Below are 8,043 nucleotides of genomic sequence, written 5' to 3'. Positions count from 1 at the left end.
TGGGCCAGTAACCGAAGGCTGCTGGGTCGGAGCCCCTAGCTGACAAGGTAAAAATCTGTCTTTCTGCCACTGAGCAAGGCAGTTAACCCACTGTTTCCTGGGCGCTGAAGACGTGGATGACTAAGGCAGCCTCTCCCCCGCACCACTCTGATTCGGGGTTGGGTTAAATGCAGAAGACACATTTCAGTTGAATACATTCAGTTGGACAACTGACTGAGGTATCCCCATTTCCAAGTCTCCGCTAACGCTGGGAACTTTGCCTTTACATTTCTATCATGCTGAACTTCCGATATGGATGGAATATTGTATGAAGTGTAAGCTAACTTCTTTCATTTCACATGTAGGTTCTGTTCATTCTGGTCGTTCTGTCCAACCTAATGTGGGTTTGTTAATGGAAGGTCAAAAACAAAGCAAAAATGGCAGAACCAGATGCAATACATCTTAATAAGCCTTGTTTACACCTTTGCACTAGCATGTAGGTTTCGTGATCTGATCAATATGATACCCATCACTATCTGATCAAGGTTTGTCGCATCTACACATGGTATTAAAATGTCTCTGATCCATCCACAGTGTCTGCAATGTAAACAGGTATACTTGTATGTAAATTATTTCACAAATAGTTTTTCAAAATAAGATACATGCATTTGTTTTAAGACATGTTGTGCCATAAGTCAATCATGCCACCTGTCAATGATTTCAGATCTGTCTACACTTGTAAGATATCCAGACACAATGTACCCCGACTGCCTCTGGAATTGGTCAGGAAGATCTGATCACAAGAAGATCACAATGAGTCTTTATAATGTCTACACCTGTCAAAAGATTTGGCAAAATCAGAATGTGGAAAGATCAGAACAAAGGACACATGGGGCGGCAGGGTAGCCTAGTGGTTAGAGCGTTGGACTAGTAACCGGAAGGGTGCATGCTCAAACCCCTGAGCTGACAAGATACGAATCTGTCCTCCTGCCCTGAACAAGCAGAACGACACACTGTTCCTAGGGTCATTGAAAATAAGAATTTGTTCTTAACTGACTTGCCTAGTTAAATAAAAAATGTTAAAGCACAAGGTATAAACGGGGCTTCTGAGGAGAACCTGTTGGTTTAAAGAGCAATACATCTGACAAAGGCATGACCACCAGATAGACTTACGTTCTCTGAACTGACACCGTTGACCACCAGATAGACTTGACAAGCAGTATGAACTGAGGGAGAACCTGTTGGTTTGGCAATACATCTGACAAAGGCATGACCACCAGGAGAACCATGGCTTTGAGAGGCCTGTTTTAAAGAGCAATACATCTGACAAAGGCATGACCACCAGATAGACTTGACACGTTCTCTGAAGCAGTACGATGAATTTCCTCTTTTATTTACATTCCTTGTTCAAATGTTAACATTTTATAACGCTATAACGCTTGATCAAGTTGGCATTTTTTCTCATTAAAATAAATTGGCAAGTAAAACATATGTAGACAAAAGTTTATTTACACCATACAACATTTTTCATTTTTAAATATTTTATACAGGGCTGCAGATGAGAGAGTTTTAGCCGAGATTCTTCAAGCAAGATTCTGCAGTATTAAAGTTTGTGAAATATATTATTCATATAAAAGTGAGTATTACCTTTATTGCATTTAAAGCAATGAAAATGTAGCTTTGACAAACATTCATTTTTATATGACAGAAAAATCCTCTTTGCCTGCCACACGCTCATATATATTTTTTTTATATTATAAAGTAAAAAGTATAGTAATGGCCAAACAGACTTGTTATAAACTTTTTAAAAACCTGCATAAATATATACATTGTGCTTCCAGGGTCCAGTTTTGTGAAATATAAAACTGGACCCAATTGGGATTGACATTGTATTATGTCTTCATTTAGCTTTTGAGGTTTATTCATCTAGAAAGATTTTCCCCTTTTTGAAACCAATTCTTCTTACCATGGGTACTCTGAAACACATGATGGTAAATATTGTACAAGCTGGCCCGCTGCAAAACATATGAGACAAAAGTAACACTGATGATTTTTGTTGTATTTTTTGTTGTATTTTTTTCCTCCTGTCCTCTGTGTTTTCCTCTTAAATGGTACACATCATGTCCTTGTCATCCTTTTAGAATCCAGATATGTACTAGGCCAAGGCTGTTAGGACAGTCTGTCCATTTTTCAGTGCAAAATACAGAGTTTTATGTCCTGGTTATCATTTTTCTCCTGGTTTTTCTTCCTGGTTTTTACTTCCTGGAAGTCTCCTTCCTGGTGTCCATCCAAAATGTCACCCTATTAAAGTGCACTTTTGACCAGAGCCCTATTAGTCCTGTTCAAAAGAGCCCTTTGGGTACTGGTGAAAAAGAGGCCTATAGGGACCTGGTCATAAGTAGTGCACTTCATTGGGAATAGGGTGCCATTTTGGACTCATTTCCTGGTTTGTTTAGATCAGATCAGATCAGACCTCTGTCTGGAAGTCTCCTTCCTGGACGTCTAAGGGGAGATTGACACACTTCTCCCACTCTGCTGCGGTCATCTCCAGAGAGTCCTTGGGGTCAGGGTCTAGTGCATTCATACTGGCGTAGTTCTGGTACTCGCAGGCTGGGTTGTAGCTCTCCCAGGGGTTCTTGTTGGCCATGGCCTTGTCCTTGGGAGGACAGGGACAGGGACAGGTTAGCAGCAGATATGGACAGGGACATAGCAGGACATAGCAGGTAGCATGCCTTACAGTCACTAAACATGGTTCACTATAAATTGTTACTATATGTTATACCACATGTACTTTATATGTAATATATAGGATAGGGTCAGGGATATATACATACAGGGATATGTGAGGGTTATTAATTAGAAGGGAGCATGCCTCACTGTCACTGGTTACAGTTCTTCTTCTTAAACATTGGGTAACATTGGTTGATAATAACTTTAATGAATAAGCATGAATAAACTGTTTATAAATACATTTGAATTTCATCACTTTAAAACATTTATAAACATTAATATGAAAGTTATAATGGATTATCCATGAAAGTTATTATAAAGTGTAGCAAAACAATGGATTATGCAGAGACTTTGAATCGTGCTGTAGTGCCTCTATGCATTGATCACCTCAACTAATGTTCTGGTAGAGCATATTAATGGTGTAATGGTTCTATGAGAAGTGTAAGTGACAAAAGGTAATGGTAAGTATCTCAACTGTGAATAATATGGTTAGATTATATCATGGAAGAAATCAAATGAATAGTGTGTTCCCTTCCAGCTGAATAACGGTGAAGAGGGACCAGAGGACGAGCTTCCACTGTGTCTGACTGTGTGCCGTTCTGTTCCCATAATCTGGATGTACTCTCACTGACACTCACAAAGAGACTAGTAGGGAGTCAAATAGACAGCGAGCTATCAGAGCTGTTACTATGCAGTCAGGGAACACACAATGGTCACTAATGTTGTCTGTAGCTCTGGAGCCTGCCAGCTATTCAGCCAGCCTAGCCAGCACTGCAGTACATTTAATCTGCCAGCCTAGCCAGCACTGCAGTACATTTAATCTGCCAGCCTAGCAGCAATACATCAGTACATTTAATCAGCCAGCCTAGCCAGCACCAGCACTGCCAGCACTAGTACATTTAATCAGCCAGCCTAGCCAGCACTGCAGTACATTTAATCAGCCAGCCTAGCCAGCACTGCAGTACATTTAATCAGCCAGCCTAGCCAGCACTGCAGTACATTTAACATTTAGCACTCAGTACATTTAATCAGCCAGCCTAGCCAGCACTGCAGTACATTTAATCAGCCAGCCTAGCCAGCACTGCAGTACATTTAATCAGCCAGCCTAGCCAGCACTGCAGTACATTTAATCAGCCAGCCTAGCCAGCACTGCAGTACATTTAATCAGCCAGCACTAGTACATTTAATCAGCAGCCTAGCCAGCACTGCAGTACATTTAATCAGCCAGCCTAGCCAGCACTGCAGTACATTTAATCAGCCAGCCCAGCCAGCACTGCAGTACATTTAATCAGCCAGCCTCCAGCCAGTCAGCCAGCACTGCCATTGCACTGCCTGTACATTTAATCAGCCAGCCTAGCCAGCACTGCAGTACATTTAATCAGCCAGCCTACAGCCAGCACTGCAGTACATTTAATCAGCCAGCCCATGAACACTAATTTGCTGGGTGGTGGTAAAGAGAGCCAAGCAAGATCCTTTTCTCGATTCCTTGGATCCTTGTCCGAGTGGAGCCTTGGACCTTCAGTTCAATATGGGAGAATTTAATCTGGGCCAGCCTAGCAGCCAGCACTAGCAGCAGGTACATGTCACTGAAATCAGCCAGGCCTGCTAGGTATAGCCATGTTAGCCAGCACTGGCAGGCCTGCATTTAATGTCACTGAACCCCCTCACCAGCCTGGCAGCCATGGACCATTCACTGCAGCTGGCAGGCCTGTTAGGTATAGGGCCATGTTGAATTTAGCAGCAGGCCTGCTAGGTATAGGGCCATGTCACTGAAATCACCAGTAGCAGCTGACAGGCCTGTTAGGTATAGGGCCATGTCACTGAACGTTAGCAGCTGGCATGTAGGTATAAATGTCACTGAACCCCCTCACCAGTGAGCATGGCAGGCCTTAGGTATAGGACCATGTCACTGAAATTACAGCTGGCAGGCCTTAGGTAAAGCCATGTCACTGAACCCCATCACCAGTAGCAGCTGACAGGCCTTTATATAGGGCCATGACTGAACCCCATCAAGCACTGGCAGGCCTTATATAGGGCCATTACCAGTAGCAGCTGGCATAGGCATGTCACTGAATATCACCAGTAGCAGCTGGCAGGCCTGCTAGGTATAGGGCCATGTCACTATCACCAGTAGCAGCTGACACTAGGTATAGGGCCATGTCACTGAACCCCATCACCAGTAGCAGCTGGCAGGCCTGTTAGGTATAGGGCCATGTCACTGAACCCTCACCAGTAGCAGCTGGCAGGCCTGCTAGGTATAGGGCCATGTCACTGAACCCCTCACCAGTAGCAAGCTGACAGGCCTGCTAGGTATAGGGCCATGTCACTGAACCCCCTCACCAGTAGCAGCTGGCAGGCCTGCTAGGTATAGGGCCATGTCACTGAACCCCCCACCAGTAGCAGCTGACAGGCCTGCTAGGTATAGGGCCATGTCACTGAACCCCCCACCAGTAGCAGCTGGCAGGCCTGCTAGGTATAGGGCCATGTCACTGAACCCCCCACCAGTAGCAGCTGGCAGGCCTGCTAGGTATAGGGCCATGTCATCAAGCAGCTGACAGGCCTGTTAGGTATAGGGCCATGTCACTGAACCCCCCACCAGTAGCAGCTGGCAGGCCTGCTAGGTATAGGGCCATGTCACTGAACCCCTCACCAGTAGCAGCTGGCAGGCCCTAGGTATAGGGCCATGTCATCACCAGTAGCAGCTGACAGGCCTGTTAGGTATAGGACCATGTCACTGAACCCCCTCACCAGTAGCAGCTGACAGGCCTGCTAGGTATAGGACCATGTCACTGAACCCCCTCACCAGTAGCATCTGACAGGCCTGTTAGGATAGGGCCATGTCACTGAACCCCATCACCAGTAGCAGCTGACAGGCCTGCTAGGTATAGGACCATGTCACTGAACCCCCTCACCAGTAGCATCTGCAGGCCTGTTAGGTATAGGGCCATGTCACTTCACCAGTAGCAGCTGACAGGCCTGTTAGGTATAGGACCATGTCACTGAACCCCCTCACCAGTAGCATCTGACAGGCCTGCTAGGTATAGGGCCATGTCACTGAACCCCATCACCAGTAGCAGCTGGCAGGCCTGCTAGGTATAGGGCCATGTCACTGAACCCCCTCACCAGTAGCAGCTGACAGGCCTGCTAGGTATAGGGCCATGTCACTGAATCACCAGTAGCAGCTGACAGGCCTGTTAGGTATAGGGCCATGTCACTGAACCCCATTAGCAGCTGACAGGCCTGCTAGGTATAGGGCCATGTCACTGAAACCCCTGGCAGGCCCAGTGTCACTGCAGCTGGCAGGCCTTTAGGTATAGGGCCATGTCACTGAACCCCATCACCAGTAGCAGCTGACAGGCCTGCTAGGTATAGGGCCTGTCACTGAACCCCATCACCAGTAGCAGCTGGCAGGCCTGCTAGGTATAGGACCATGTCACTGAACCCCCACCAGCCTGACAGGCCTGCAGGGCCATGTCACTGAACCCCCTCACCAGTAGCAGCTGGTAGGCCTGTTAGGTATAGGGCCATGTCACTGAACCCCATCACCAGTAGCAGCTGGTAGGCCTGTTAGGTATAGGGCCATGTCACTGCAGTAGCAGCTGGCAGGCCTGCTAGGTATAGGGCCATGTCACTGAACCCCCTCACCAGTAGCAGCTGGACAGGCCTGCTAGGTATAGGGCCATGTCACTGAACCCCTCACCAGTAACAGCCTGGCAGGAACCCCCTCACCAGTAGCATCTGACAGGCCTGTTAGGTATAGGGCCATGTCACTGAACCCCCTCACCAGTAGCAGCTGGCAGGCCTGCAGGTCACTGCAGTAGGTGACATAATAGGGCCATGTCACTGAACCCCCCTCACCAGTAGCAGCTGACAGGCCTGCTAGGTATAGGGCCATGTCACTGAACCCCCCACCAGTAGCAGCTGGCAGGCCTGCTAGGTATAGGGCCATGTCACTGAACCCCCACCAGTAGCATGGCAGGCCTGCTAGGTATAGGGCCATGTCACTGAACCCCCTCACCAGTAGCAGCTGGCAGGCCTGTTAGGTATAGGGCCATGTCACTGAACCCCTCACCAGTAGCAGCTGACAGGCCTGCTAGGTATAGGGCCATGTCACTGAACCCCCTCACCAGTAGCAGCTGGCAGGCCTGCTAGGTACATGTCACTGAACCCTCACCAGTAGCAGCTGGCAGGCCTGTTAGGTATAGGGCCCAGTCACCATGTCACTGAACCCCATCACCAGTAGCAGCTGGCAGGCCTGCTAGGTATAGGGCCATGTCACTGAACCCCATCACCAGTAGCAGCTGACAGGCCTGCTAGGTATAGGGCCATGTCACTGAACCCCCTCACCAGTAGCAGCTGACAGGCCTGCTAGGTATAGGGCCATGTCACTGAACCCCATCACCAGTAGCAGCTGACAGGCCTGTTAGGTATAGGGCCATGTCACTGAACCCCCTCACCAGTAGCAGCTGACAGGCCTGCTAGGTATAGGGCCATGTCACTGAACCCTCACCAGTAGCAGCTGGCAGGCCTGCCAGGTATAGGGCCATGTCACTGAACCCCATCACCAGTAGCAGCTGGCAGGCCTGCTAGGTATAGGGCCATGTCACTGAACCCCCTCACCATAGTGGCAGGCCTGCTAGGAAGGGCCATGTCACTGAACCCCATCACCAGTAGCAGCTGGCAGGCCTGCTAGGTATAGGGCCATGTCACTGAACCCCTCACCAGTAGCAGCTGGCAGTATAGGGCCATGTCACTGAACCCCTGTCACTGAACCCCATCACCAGTAGCTGACAGGCCTGCTAGGTATAGGGCCATGTCACTGAACCCCCTCACCAGTAGCAGCTGGCAGGCCTGTTAGGTATAGGGCCATGTCACTGAACCCCTCACCAGTAGCAGCTGGCAGGCCTGCTAGGTATAGGGCCATGTCACTGAACCCCATCACCAGTAGCAGCTGGCAGGCCTGCTAGGTATAGGGCCATGTCACTGAACCCCATCACCAGTAGCAGCTGGCAGGCCTGCTAGGTATAGGGCCATGTCACTGAACCCCCTCACCAGTAGCAGCTGGCAGGCCTGCTAGGTATAGGGCCATGTCACTGAACCCCCTCACCAGTAGCAGCTGACAGGCCTGCTAGGGTAGGGCCATGGAACCCCCTCACCAGTAGCAGTCACTGAACCCCATCACCAGTAGCTGGCAGGCCTGCTAGGTATAGGCCATGTCACTGAACCCCATCACCAGTAGCAGCTGGCAGGCCTAGGTATAGGGCCATGTCACTGAACCCCATCACCAGTAGCAGCTGGCAGGCCTGCTAGGTATAGGGCCATGTCACTGAACCC

The 8,043-nt window shown here is 48.7% G+C and overlaps 1 pseudogene; it reads right to left on the bottom strand.

Annotated features, from left to right (window-relative positions):
* Window positions 1-2,369: 2,369 nt before the first annotated feature.
* LOC135530873 (adhesion G protein-coupled receptor B3-like) overlaps window positions 2,370-8,043 on the bottom strand; it is a 97,488-nt pseudogene continuing 91,814 nt past the window's right edge.

Source organism: Oncorhynchus masou, unplaced genomic scaffold (genome assembly GCF_036934945.1).
Source record: "Oncorhynchus masou masou isolate Uvic2021 unplaced genomic scaffold, UVic_Omas_1.1 unplaced_scaffold_1446, whole genome shotgun sequence".
Classification (NCBI taxonomy): Eukaryota; Metazoa; Chordata; class Actinopteri; order Salmoniformes; family Salmonidae; genus Oncorhynchus; species Oncorhynchus masou.
The sequence above is the reverse complement of the archived record's forward strand: the minus strand, read 5'-3'. Positions and strand labels throughout refer to the sequence as shown.